This window comes from Ranitomeya variabilis, chromosome 4 (assembly GCF_051348905.1).
Source record: "Ranitomeya variabilis isolate aRanVar5 chromosome 4, aRanVar5.hap1, whole genome shotgun sequence".
Taxonomy (NCBI): Eukaryota; Metazoa; Chordata; class Amphibia; order Anura; family Dendrobatidae; genus Ranitomeya; species Ranitomeya variabilis.
This window is the reverse complement of record NC_135235.1, coordinates 292667286-292680935: the sequence shown is the minus strand read 5'-3', so window position 1 is coordinate 292680935 and position 13650 is coordinate 292667286. Positions and strand designations below refer to the sequence as shown.

Here is a 13650-nt window from a genome sequence, read left to right as displayed (position 1 = left end):
CCAGAGTACTGCTAACAGGGCTGGCTGAGACCGGCCCGTCCGAAGGCACATCCAGAGTTTCCTTCGCAGGTGGAAATCAGTGCCTACCTTCTAGCGCCTGTGTGTTGTAGTACCGCCCTGCTGAGCACCACGGGATAGTCCTCACAACTGTTGTGTCTGTTTCTGATGTTCTTCTCTCACAACTCGTATCTGTTCTGATGTTCTTTCTCCGTCCCCCAGATGATATGGATAGGACGCACCCGTATGACGGGTAGGTCTGGAGTTCTTCCGGGACTCTAGCGTCGCCCCTCTCCCACAATTGCCCCCTATGTCTGCTTAGGTGATTTAGGTGAGACAGCCAACCTAAAATTAACTGTCCTGCCGCTGTTTGAAGTACTGCTTGGAGCCTAATACTTCCTCGGCGTTCCGGCCACCGGCTACGCGCCTCAGTAGGATGTTGCCTCGATCTTACGGCACGACTCCTACTGGCATTATCTCCTTTTTGCTGCGATCTCGTTTCTCACTTCTCCACAATAAACCTTGCTTCGTTTCCTTTCTTAGGATGTCACCGCAACGGGTGCAGGCACGGCTCCATAACGTTCTGTTCTGTTCGCTAGGCCACTGTCAGGATCCCACCCCTGACAGAGACCCCCCTGAATCTTCCCCTGCAACACCCCCTGCCACAGGATGTTGCCTGGATCCAACCCAGTCAGCTTCTGACTAACTTCCTATCCAGCCCCCAGTTTTACCAGATTGTGAGGAGTGGCCTAATACATAGAACCCTTTGCTCCCCCTGGAGGCCAGACTATGAAGTGTATTGGTGTCTGTGATACCTGGTCAGGTGAACTCCTTAAGTGCCATCAGACGTACCATCACCCCCCTTAGCGGCGGAGCGTCAGTACTGCAACGACCAGGACTCTGGGGCGCTTCACTCACATCCGGAATGACCGTGTGTACAGAAGGGGGCGGCGCTTTGGGCAGAACGGGATTTCCGCTACGTCCAAAGCACCTACAATACGGCCTGTGGAGACGTACCCCTAAGGGTTAGTTGCACTCTGAATATGACCTACATGGTCTAATTGATTTATATCAATATTTATTTTAAATGTTTAAGCCTCAGTATGCATGTATTGTTGTGGGCAAACTTGCCCTTAAGCAAAATAGTGACCATGGAAGATGAACACTGTGCATGCTCACGCACACTGTACCGATTGGTTGGTTCCTAGGAGACGTCACAGACATGCTCAGTGCGGCAGTGAATAAGCTGAATACAGTGTGGGTGACGGAGGGGTCTTTAACATAGATGTACAGTAAGTTTTATTTCTGTAAAGTGACTGTTTTTAATATGAATATGGTATCCTTCTTTATATGAGCTCATTAGCACTTTATTACACTGCCGATGTATACCAACTGGGTGACTTGTTCACATGCATAACTGAATGTGCTGGTATGAGCACCTGATGTATTAATTAACACTGTTTTACATAATTGGTGGATGGTATACTGTGGAAACACTATTTAAATGTTCAATTGATGTTTGTCCACTGCTTGAGAAAAGCAGAGAAATCTGCCGAAACGTTGCTGCTACTGGATCAGTAAAGCCACTGTCATTGTCATCTCCTACTGCTTCAATGACGGACTGTGACCTCAGATAAGGGAGCTATCAGTCAAGCAGGAGGAAGCGGCCTAGTGAGGGATTCGAGCTGGAGTGACAGAGGCTTCAGATCTACCATAGCTCTTCAGCCTCATTTGCATATCAATTCAAACCCTGATTTATCATTAATAGAGGACTAGTTCGGCCATTTAAAGTATTGCTGGACTTGTCTTTGAAACATATAAATAGTTTGTGGGATAAAATCCTGCTGAGAGATTCCCTTTTAATATATGTTGAATGAACAGCTATCTCTTCTAACTCCGTCATACACATGAACACTCAGTTTTCAATGGGGAGAGGAGAGTATGCAGCTGATAAGCCAAGTCTGTCCGCAGCATATCTCCGTTGAAAATCAAAAGAGGGGTCATCTGAATTCAAGGTGCCCGTTCCTTCTGTAATCTGTCATCATATATAGGGGGAGTGGTGAGACCCTTGTACATATCAGGCTTTAATCTAAAGTGTTTGTGATACTTTATTTGTTGGATTCTGGGGAATTGCATTGTCGCTAGGTTGCGGTGTTTGTACTGCTCTTCTCCACCACTAGGTGGCACTTTGGCACTATTCACATCTATCTGAAAGTCCAGGTCCTTTATTTTTATTTTTTGACATCCATGTTTTGATTAATGGGACGCCTCTAGTTTTTCTCTCTCCCGAAACAGTTTGGTTCATGTGTGCATACTCAATTATTATAGTCTCTGCAGGCAGATTTTATGCATTCCTGAAGCGCGATGTATGTTGGTCTGAAATGACGGGTATATGGGGAAATGCATTTATTTAACCACATTGAATTAACCCCTTTGTGGTTTATTATTTATTGTGTTGTGATTCCTCCTAAAACTGGACTGCGGCGACTTTCCTATCCCTGACCGATTACATTGCTCATGGTTGGAGTGATGAATAGTGTGACTTTATGAGAACCTTGATGACTGTGACAGACTGGATTTTGAGGAGCTGGTTTTGCCTAATAACTACCACTAGACCACCAGGATTACTGATATCATACTTTTCATGGTCCTATATTGCTTATATAAACCCAAACCAGGGATGCTAAATCGTTTCCGTGCTCTAACCCTCCAGAGATGCTGATATTAACCATCTCTGTCCCAGACCACCAGGGATACTGATATGAACTACTATTATTGTACTGATATTAACCTCTTCACTTTCCATAAACTAACAGGGATACTGAAAATAACTCTCACCTGACCACTAAGGATGCAGCTATTACCCTTTAATTTCCCTAAACCACCAGGGATGCTAACATTAATCTCATTACAGCCATTTAATTCTCACACTGTATTATGTGCACCCATGGGAGTACACATCATGTATAGTGGGGTATTTCACTTTCTTCATACCCTTGAGGTGTGCTTTGATGCTATGTGTGTGTCCATCAAATACTGCCATGTACCTTCATGATTGTTCATATTAACTCCTTCACTGCCCTAGTCCACCAGGGACTTTATTAACTCCTCCACTTTATTAGTCCATCATCCTGGCTGCCATTAAGTTCTTTACTGCCCTGGTCCACCTGGATAGCTGATATTAACCCCTTGACTACCTTAACCCACCAGCATCGCTGGTATTAGCCCCCTTAGTGCTCTAGACCCCCAGCAATGCAATGAAACCTTTAATTGCTGATATTAACTGATGCGCTTCCCTCAACCACCAATTGCGGACGTGTTAGTTGCCGTACCATGACGTGCTATGTCCATCATGCATTTAAACTGTTACTGCATGTAAATACACAGTGACAGCTATCACTGACAGCATGGGCAGAGGTGTGGGGGGGGCCCATACCATCTGTCTCCGCGCTCAAAGGGCTGTGATCGGTCAGTCAATCTTACTGACCGATCACAGCATGATTGCACAGGAGGTGCTGAAATATCAGCACCTCCCGCCCGATCGCCACAGGAGCTTGGCACTGCTAGTGGCCGAGCCCCTGCACTAACAGCCAGAGATAGTACCAGCAAGCCCCTTGCAGTTTAACCCCCTACATGCTGCAATCAATAAAAATCGCAACAGTTAGCAGGCAGCGAGAGGGAGGGGGCTCCCTCTCCCTTCAGATCGGCACCCCTGTGACGTCATTGCTGGGGCTCGATCATTTGCATGGTGAACAGAGTTCGTCATGATGACCCCTGGGTAATCAAGCTACGGAAAGTAACTTAGACCATGCTCAGGGCATGAGCTAAGGAGCATCTGTAAGTGCAGCACTCACAGGTATAAAGCCTTGCAATGTTGGTGCTTTGCAATGCTTCATAACAGCAATCAAATTTATGTAAAACTGTGTAAAACTCTATAAAACTTTCACACTAGTTAGTCCCTGCAGCGAATGTCGTAAAGAAAAAAAAACGTGGCAAACTATGGCTTTTCATCATACCACTGGAAAAAAAGTGCTATAAAAAGAAAAATGTAAATAAACATGGTGTTGCTGAAAATGGTATTTTGTCCCTTAAAAAACAAGCCGCCCTACAGCTCCATCAGTTTAAAAAATAAAAGTTGCAGCTCTCAGAATACAGCGATGCAAAAGCAATACTTTTTTAATCAAATGATTTTTATTGTCTAAAATCATCAAAACATTAAAAAAATATATAAAAATATGGTATCGACCCAAAAGAACAAAGTTGCCTTGTCACTTTTACCACACGCATAATGGCATAAAATCTTCAAGAGGTGTAGTTTGGGGTCACTTGTGGGAGGATTTCCACTGTTTAGACACATCAGGGGCTCTCCAAATGCGACATGGCGTCCTCTCTCGATTCAAGCCAATTTTGTGTTCAAAAAGTTAAATGCCGCTCCTTCCCTTCCTAGCCCTGCCATGCGCCTAAACAGTAGTTTTCCACCAGATATATGGTATTGGCGTACTTAGAAGAAATTGTACAACAAATTTTATGGTACATTTTCTCCTATTACCCTTGTGAAAATAAAAAGATTGGGGCTAAAAGAACATTTTTTTTGTGGGGAAAAAATTTATTTTTTATTTTCACAGCGTTATGTTATAAACTTCTGTGACACACCTGGGAATTCAGGGTGCACACATCTAGATACATTCCTTGAGGGGTCTAGTTTCCAAAATGGGGTCACTTGTGGGGGGTTTCAACTGTTTAGGCACATCAGGGGCTTTCCAAACTCGATAGGGTGTTTGCTCTTGACTCCAGCCCTTTTTATACTCAAAAAGTCAAATTGCACTTCTTCCCTTCCGAGCCCTTCCATGCACCTAAACAGTAGTTTTCCCCCCACATAAGGGGTATTGTCATACTCAGGAGAAATTGCACAACAATTTTTGGGGTCTGTTTTCTTCTGTTACCCTCGTGAAAATAAAAAATTGGGGGCTAACATAAAACGTTTGTGAAAAAAAAGTAAAATGTTAATTTTTTCCTTCCACACTGCATTAATTCCTATGAAGCACCTGAAGGATTAATACACATCTTGAATGTAGTTTTGAGGACGTTGAGGGGTACAGTTTTTAGAATAGTGTCATTTTGGGTATTTTCAGTCATGTAGGCCTCCCAAAGTCACTTCACATGTGATGTGGCCCCTAAAAAAAAGGTTTTGTAAATTCTGTTGGAAAATGAGAATTTGCTGATCAACTTTTAACCCTTCCATCTTACTAACCAAAAAATGATGTTTCAAAAATGATGCAGATGTGAAGTAAACATCTGGGAAATGTTATTTCTGAACTATTTTGTGTGATATAATGCTCCGGTTTAAAGGGAATCTGTCACCCCCAAAATCGAGGGTGAGGTAAGCCCACCGGCATCAGGGGCTTATCTACAGCATTCTGTAATGCTGTAGATAAGACCCCGATGTATCCTAAAAGAAGATGAGAAAAAGAGGTTAGATTATACTCACCCAAGGGTGGTCTCGCTGCTGGTCCGGTCCGGGGCCTCCCATCTTCATCAGATGACCTCCTCTTCTTGTCTTCAGGCTGCGGCTCTGGCGCAGTTGTACTTTGTCTGCCCTGTTGAGGGCAAAGCAAAGCACTGCAGTGCGCAGGCGCTGGGCATCTCTGACCTTTCCCGGCGCCTGTGCACTGCAGTACTTTGCTCTGCCCTCAACAGGGCAGACAAAGTACGCCTGCGCCGGAGCCGCAGCCTGAAGACAAGAAGAAGATGTCATCTGATGAAGATAGCAGGCGCCGCACCCGGACCAGCAGCGGGACCGCCCCCAGGTGAGTATAATAGAACCTCTTTTTCTCATCTTTCAGGATACATCGGGGGCTTATCTACAGCATTACAGAATGCTGTAGATAAGCCCCTGATGCCGGTGGGCTTACCTCACCATCGATTTTGGGGGTGACAGATTCCCTTTAAGGGCATAAGAATTAACATTTTGAAAACTGTGGAATTTTCAAAATTGTCTCCAAAGTTTCGATATTTTTACAAATAAATGCAAGTCATATTAGGGTACTTGCACTCCACATTTTTTAGAGCTAGTTAAAACCAAAAAGTTTTCTTTTTTTTGTAGTCTTCGATTGGACAGTGTCTATTTTTGGGGGTTTTCCATCAGGGGACAAATCGAATTAGTGACAACCACTTCATTTTTGGCACCAGGTGTTTTTCAAACCCTGAAATGGAAAAAAAATGCTCAAAAGACTAAACATAAGACCAACAAAGTGGTTTTACAACAGGAATGGACAGGAAAAGGCTTTTAATTAAACTTTTTTTTTTAGTGATATTTTTAGGTGTCAGTTGGAGCAGAAATGAAAAAGAGAAGAGAAGGCACTTTATTATGCTCCAAAAAACTCCTCAAAATACTCCGTATGCACATACCCTTAGAGTAGTTTTTTGTTGAGTTTTGGAAGTGAAAAATGAGCAGAAATCCTATGTGCTATGCTATGTGCACACAATATCTTTTTCAGCCAGTTTCTGTGTGCACAAAGCCAGTTCCACTTCAAGAACTTAGCAAAAAGATCCTTTGGTAACTGTCATCTTCCTTATATTCAGTCATTGCCAAAAGTGTTGGCACCATTGAAATTGTTCCAGAAAATGATATATTTCTCCTAGAAAATTATTGCAATTACACATGTTTTGTTATACACATTTTTATTTCCTTTGTCTGTTTAGGAACAGCAAAACAAACTGAGAAAAAAGGCAAACTGGACATAATTTCACACAAAACCCCCAAAATAGGCTGGACAAAATTGTTGGCACTTTTCCATAATTGTGGGCAAACAACTTTGTTTCAAGCATGTGATGCTCGTTCAGACTCACCTTTGGCAAGTAACAAGTGTGGGTAACATGAAAATCACACCTGAAACCAGATAAAAAGTTAGAAGTTGACTCAATCTTTGCATTGTGTGTCTGTGTGTCACTAAGCATGGAGAACAGAAAGAGGAGAAGAGAACGGTCTGAGGACTTGAGAACCAAACTTGTTGAAACATTTCAACAATCTCAAGATTCCAAGTCTGTCTCTAGAGATCTTAATGTTCCTTTACAAGAAAAAAGCAAAAAAGGCTGAAAAGGAGCACATGAGAGGAGGGAGAAGGGGGGAAAAAACAACAAAACACTTACACTAGACAGATATCTTGAATGTGGACAACTTTGTTACAGCTCAATCAGCCTGCTGCTACCACGTCCGGACATCGTAATCGTGCCGTATTGCAAGACAGCTGAAAAAAACAAACAAAAAAGGAGCACCAGCCAAAGAGCACAGTAGATCCACACAGGGAGTTCCACTGCATTGTTCAGTGCGCAAGGAGGAGAGGCTGACCTGGAAGGAAGGAGGGATAGGAATCTTCCTCCCCCTCTACGAAGTAAGTGGAACTTCAATACTTCAACTTCCCGTGTGGACCTACCGTGCTCTTAGGCTGGCGCTCCTTTTTGTTTGTTTGTTATGTCTTGATGTTCCTTTGTCCACAGAGCGCAACATAGGCAAGATGTTTACAACCCATGGTGGAGCGGCCCCCAGACGCAGGACGGTGGGGTACTCGGTACCGGGTCTATCGGTTCTGAGGATGTCACAGTGGCCTGACCCGGTCTGTGGTCCTGCTAAGGGACGCCCAATAAAAGGTGTAGGTGGTAGTGTAGGTCGCAGTAAATAATGAGGACACAGGGTTGCAGTCTCTTTACCTCTTTACTGATGGCTTCGGCATCCGCAATCCAGAGCACGGTTAACTGGGCTGGCTGAGACCGGCCGGTCCGAAGGCACATCCAGAGTTCCCTTTGCAGGTGGAAATCAGTGCCTACCTACTAGCGCCTGGGTGTTGTAGTACTTCCCTGCTGAGCACCACGGGATAGTCCTCACAACTGTCGTGTATGTTTCTGTTCTTTCTCTCCGTCCCCCAGATGATATGGATAGGACGCATCCGTATGACGGGGTAGGCCTGGAGTTATTTTATAAGGACCCTAGAGACGCCCCTCTCCCACAATTGCCTCCATTGTCTTCATTAGGTGATTTAGGTGAGGCAGCCAACCTAAAATTAACTGCCCTGCCATTGGTTTGAAGTAATGCGTGGAGCCCAATACTTCCTCGGCGTTCCGGCCACCGGCTACGCGCCTCAGTAGGATGTTGCCGATCTCGGGGCACGACTCCTACTGGTTCTATCGCCTTTGTGCTGTGATCTCGTTTCTCACTTCTCCACAATATACTTCGCTTCGTGTCCTTTCTTAAGATGCCGCCGCAATGAAGTGCAGGTGCGGCTCCGTAACGATCTGTCCTTTTCGCTAGGCCTCTGCCAGGATACCACCCCTGACAGGGACCCCCCTGGATCTTCCCAAGCAACCTCTTCTCTCACAAGGTGTTACCTGGGCAAAACCCAGTCAGTTTCTCTCTAACTTCCTATCCAACCCCCAGTTTTACCAGAGTGTGAGGAGTGGCCTAATACATAGAACCCTTTGCTCCCCCTGGTGGCTGGAGTGTGAAGTGTAATGTGTGACTGTGATACCTGGTCAGGTGAACTCCTTTAGTGCCATCAGACGTACCATCACTCCCCTTAGTGGCGGAGCGACAGTACTGCAATGACTAGGACTCTGGGGCGCTGCACTGGCACTGTAGCTATTCTCCCTGGATGTGGACGGCAGAGTAAAATTGATGAAAAGTTGCAATGCAAGATAGTCCGGATGGTAGATAAGCAACCCCAATCAAATTCCCAAAAAATTCAAGTTGTCCTGCAGGCTCAGGGTGCATCAGTGTCAGCGTGAATTTTCCGTTGATGTTTGAATTAAATGAAATGTTATGGCAGGAGACCCAGGAGGACCCTACTGCTGACACAAACACAAAAAAGCTAGACTGCAGTTTGGCAAAATGTATGTGAGTAAGCCAAAATCCTTCTGCGAAAGCATCTTTTGGACAAATGAGACCATGATAGACATTTTTGGTAAAGCATATCATTCTACTGTTTACTGAAAGTGGAATGAAGCCTACAAAGAAAATAACACAGTACCTAGAGTCAAATATGATGGAGGTTCAAACATGTTTTGGGGTTGGTTTGCTGTTCTGGCACTGGGTGCCTTCACTGTGTGCAAGGCAATATAAAATCTGAAACAAAAATTCAGGTGGATATAAAATTACTTGAGAGGGTACTGGAGTACACGTGTAAACGTTTTGCGACTTTTCAAACAAATTGCAATTCAAGAATCAGCTGAAAAAATCTGAAAATCTCAATGATTAAAAAAAGGCAAAAAGAAGAATGTTACAAATGAAAAACAGGCTAAAAAAACAAAAGCAAGACACAATAAAGGCACTAATGTAATAATAAATCAGTCCCGTTGCGATGAGTTCACTAGTGAAAATTGTCTTCAAAAAAATTATATCTGCCCAAACTTTTTAAGGAGAATTTATCAGTCAATATTGCAATTCTCTGATGTGAAAAGTCACAAATTATGGCACACACCAATTTAACACTTTTTCAACTACTCACAGCACTTTTCAATAGCGGAAGCAGAGCTTAGCTGAACGTAACGTTCCCGCTGTGACCCAACAAATTCACTATAATTTATGTAAAATATTGTGAATTATAGCGGGAATCTCAGCTAGCTCAAAATTGTCGTAGATTTGATTTTTTCTTTTTTTGTGCAGCAGATATTGGGTATAAATTGGGATATCGGGCTCAGGAGCTGAGCCTGCATCATACCCTGCCTTTGATGAATATCTTGGACTGAATCGGCACAGATACAATGTAGCAAAGCCACTTGTGCGCTTTCTTAGAAAATCTTGCCTAGAAAGGATACAACTGTAACAAACACTAAACTATGAGAAGTGAGAATTATTGGCTCTGCACAGGATTTTCTGCCTGTGGATGTAAAAAAAAAATAATGTCTCCATTCATTGATGAGTGTAGAATAAAAAAATATTTGGAAAAAAGCCTTTTAACTATAATGCCTCCTAAAGGAAATTAATCTAGGGACTTAATTCAATAATCCACTTTATTAAAAAAATAAATAAAAATATTCTTCCACTTTTTTTTTCCGCATAAGCTCACGTCTGAGAAGTCTTCCTACCACACAATAGAGGAAAAATGAAAAGCATGTTTAAAAGTTGTGAAGTTATTTCAAGTATGTTGTCTGCGAAGCGCCACTCATTCTCAGAGTGTATGTAACTCGTAAATTCTTCCTGGGAACGCAGCGTTGGTTTATAAATACTTGGGGAGAGGCCGGGTGAGGTAATGCAATTATGTCTAAGACGGGAGGATGAAGTTATGTAAATCGGACTCAATGAAGGGGCCTCGCTGGACCACGGTCAATTTAATCAGCATCTCATGAGCACAGGATTTATATTGTGACTTATATAGACCGTCCAGGTGGGATCCGGATAGGGCTCTGAATTTATTCCACTCGATGTATTGTGTTGGAGCCTGGAGGTGTACTCACTTTATCAACTTTATCTTTTTTTTTTTTTATGCCCATCTCAGCAGTTCCTCATCTCCAATCTAGGGGGCAATATAACTTTTTTGCTAGCACCCCTGCTCATTAGTGTCCCTATAAAATAGTTTTTCTTTTCTGGTCCATTTGGACAGAAGGTAACATGGCTGGCATCATTTATTGCTTGAGTATCAGAAGTGCACAAAATGATGTGAAGATTGCAACAAAGGAAATTTATTTTTGTAAGAGACCTACTTACCAATACTTGATTACCTAATGAAAGTATTATAATGGGGTTGTCTGGTCTGAGGCTACAAGTCTGCAGTCACTCTATGTGACTACAGATTTTGCTCTCACCGCATCTGACCTCAACTACGGTATATGATTTGCATACTTCCGACCACATTCCGACTAGACTTGTTTGGCCTTGCTGCGCCCATCTAGTCGGCATGTGACTGCATGTGTATAAATCACAGACTTGCAATCACACGCTTGGCGCTTCCGCCACCAGAGAATCCTCATAGCGCACACATTGCGTGACGTGAGGATTCACAAATCTGCAGTAACATAGTGACTGCAGACTTGTAGCCTATGACTAAGCAGGTTGTTTGACCCAAAGAAAAAGTTTACAGGCCACATTAAAGCATTAAAAATAATGGAGCAACACAGCACAGGGTTGGCCTGAGCCTGGACCACAAGTGGTGACGGCCCGTTCTTTAGCTGAGGCCTACAGTGTGATTGGCTGCAGCAGGCAGGTGACTGGAATGACTCACCATCAAATGTACCTGATTACTTCAGTCAATCACAGACTTTAGGGGTTCTTGTGATCAATGTTTGCACAGCAGCAGAATACGGCTGACATCCGTGACCCCTGTAAAGAATTTGCTGACACTCCATAGACTTACAGTGGGTATGAAAAGTATTCAGACCCCTTTAAATTTTTCACTCTGTTTCATTGCAGCCATTTGGTAAATTAAAAAAAAAGTTTATTTTTTCACATTAATGTGCACTCTGCACCCCATCTTGACTGAAAAAAACAGAAATGTAGTAATTTTTGCAAATTTAATAAAAAAGAAAAACCGAAATATCACACGGTCATAAGTATTCAGACCCTTTGCTCAGACACTCATATTTAAGTCACATGCTGTCCATTTCCTTGTGATTTTCCTTGAGATGGTTCTACTCCTTCATTGGAGTCCAGCTGTGTTTAATTAAACTGATAGGACTTGATTTGGAAAGGCACACACCTGTCTTTATAAGACCTCACAGTGCATGTCAGACCAAATGAGAATCATGAGGTCAAAGGAACTGGCCAAGGAGCTCAGAGACAGAATTGTGGCAAGGCACAGATCTAGCCAAGGTTACAACAGAATTTCTGCAGTACTCAAGGTTCCTGAGAGCACAGTGGCCTCCATAATCCTTAAATGGAAGAAGCTTGGGACCACCAGAAGTCTTCCTAGACCTGGCCGTCCGGGCAAACTGAGCAATCGTGGGAGAAGAGTCTTGGTGAGAGAGGTAAAGAAGAACCCCAAGATCACTGTGGCTGAGCTCCAGAAATGCAGTAGGGAGATGGGAAAAAGTTCCACAAAGTCAACTATTGCTGCAGCCCTCCACCAGTCGGGCCTTTATGGCAGAATGGCCCGACGGAAGCCTCTCAGAGTGGCCCGATGGAAGCAAGACATATGAAGGCCCTCAAAGTTTGCTAAAAAACACATGAAGGACTCCCAGACTATGAGAAATAAGATTTTCTGGTCTGATGAGCTGAAGATAGTGTTAGGAGTGGCGGAACGCACCAAGTAAAAGATGTAATAATATTGGTGCGTTCGCAGTCCGGGGTCCACCGTGCAGGTGAAAACCCGCTGCTAGCAAATGGCGGCGCTATATGGCGGTGGAAGCGAACCCTGCTAAGCCACAGGTCCGCAATACCGCACAAATGAGTGCAAGCAAGAAGTTGGTGAACTCAATCCCAAGACTCAGGGTAGAAGTCCGTACAGACAACTTGCTCACCACACCGCAACTGGGTGTGTAGGTATAGTAAGAGCACCGAAGTGCGAACTGTGCCGTGCTGGCAGACACCACTAGTACCCAGACGTGGGTTAAGAAGCGCACTACTGGCGCGTGGCGCCGCACTGGCGGTCACAGCGATAGACGCTGACTCGTGTGTAACACGTGGAGTGTTTAGTCGGGCGCTAGGTAGCAGCCATACACCTTACGCGATCTTTCATACAATAGGGTAGGGGTATTTAATGAACGACTTGCACTCACAACAAACACACGTATACAAATGTACACTAGCGCATGGCCGTGCGGCTGTTGTGTATCCGCTTTTTGGGCTCCCCTGGTGGTTGCTGGTGGTACTGGTGACTTGTTTGCACTTTGCTGTTTCTGTTCACCTGCTTCCATCAGTGTTTGGGAGTTTCCTATTTAGCCTTGCTCTCCAGTCATTTCCTTGCCGTCATCATTGTAACCAGAGCCTTCGGTTGCATGTTCCTGCTACTAGTCTGCTGATCAGCTAAGTGGACTTTGTCCTTTTGTTTTGTATCTTTTGTCCAGTTTGCAGTTTTGTTATTCTCTGTAGCTGGAAGCTCTTGCGGGCTGAAATTGCCACTCCTGTGTCATGAGTTGACACAGGAGTCTTAAAGTAATTTCAGGATGGTTTTTTGAAAGGGTTTTCAGTTGACCGTGAAGTCCTCTTTTGTATCCTTCTGCTATCTAGTAAGTGGACCTCTCTTTGCTAAATCTACTTTCATACTGTGTATGTCTTTTCCTCTTAACTCACCGTTATTACATGTGGGGGGCTGCTATCATCTTTTGGGGTATTTCCCTAGAGGTAAGCCAGGTCTGTTCCTTCCTCTACCAGGCGTAGTTAGTCCTCCGGCTGGCGCGTGGCATCTAGGAAGTCGTAGGTATGCTCCCTGGCTACTATTAGTTGTGTGGTAGATTTAGCTCACGGTCAGCTCAAGATTCCATCACCCAGAGCTCGTCCGTTATTTTTGTGTTCTGATGTTTCCCTGCCATTGGGAACCATGACAGTATGACCGGCCAGTGTTAAACTTATTGGCAGAAGAAAGGAGAGAAAAAAGAAGTCTGTAAATTTATTTATTTTTTTTTTCCCCCTATGCTTGCTCCATAGTTGGATCAGTTGTGTTTCAGCTCTAATTACAGCCTTTGCCTTTCTCTCCTTATAATCCTTGAATGGCTCTGAGCTCACCTGTT

General features: G+C 43.9%; 1 long non-coding RNA gene across 1 annotated transcript in view; it reads left to right on the top strand.

Annotated features, from left to right (window-relative positions):
• Positions 1-1125: 1125 nt before the first annotated feature.
• LOC143768849 (uncharacterized) overlaps positions 1126-13650 on the top strand; it is a 153510-nt gene continuing 140985 nt past the window's right edge. Inside the window, exon 1 of the long non-coding RNA XR_013214083.1 lies at positions 1126-1289. This is a non-coding gene — a long non-coding RNA (uncharacterized LOC143768849). The remainder of the gene's footprint in view (positions 1290-13650) is intronic.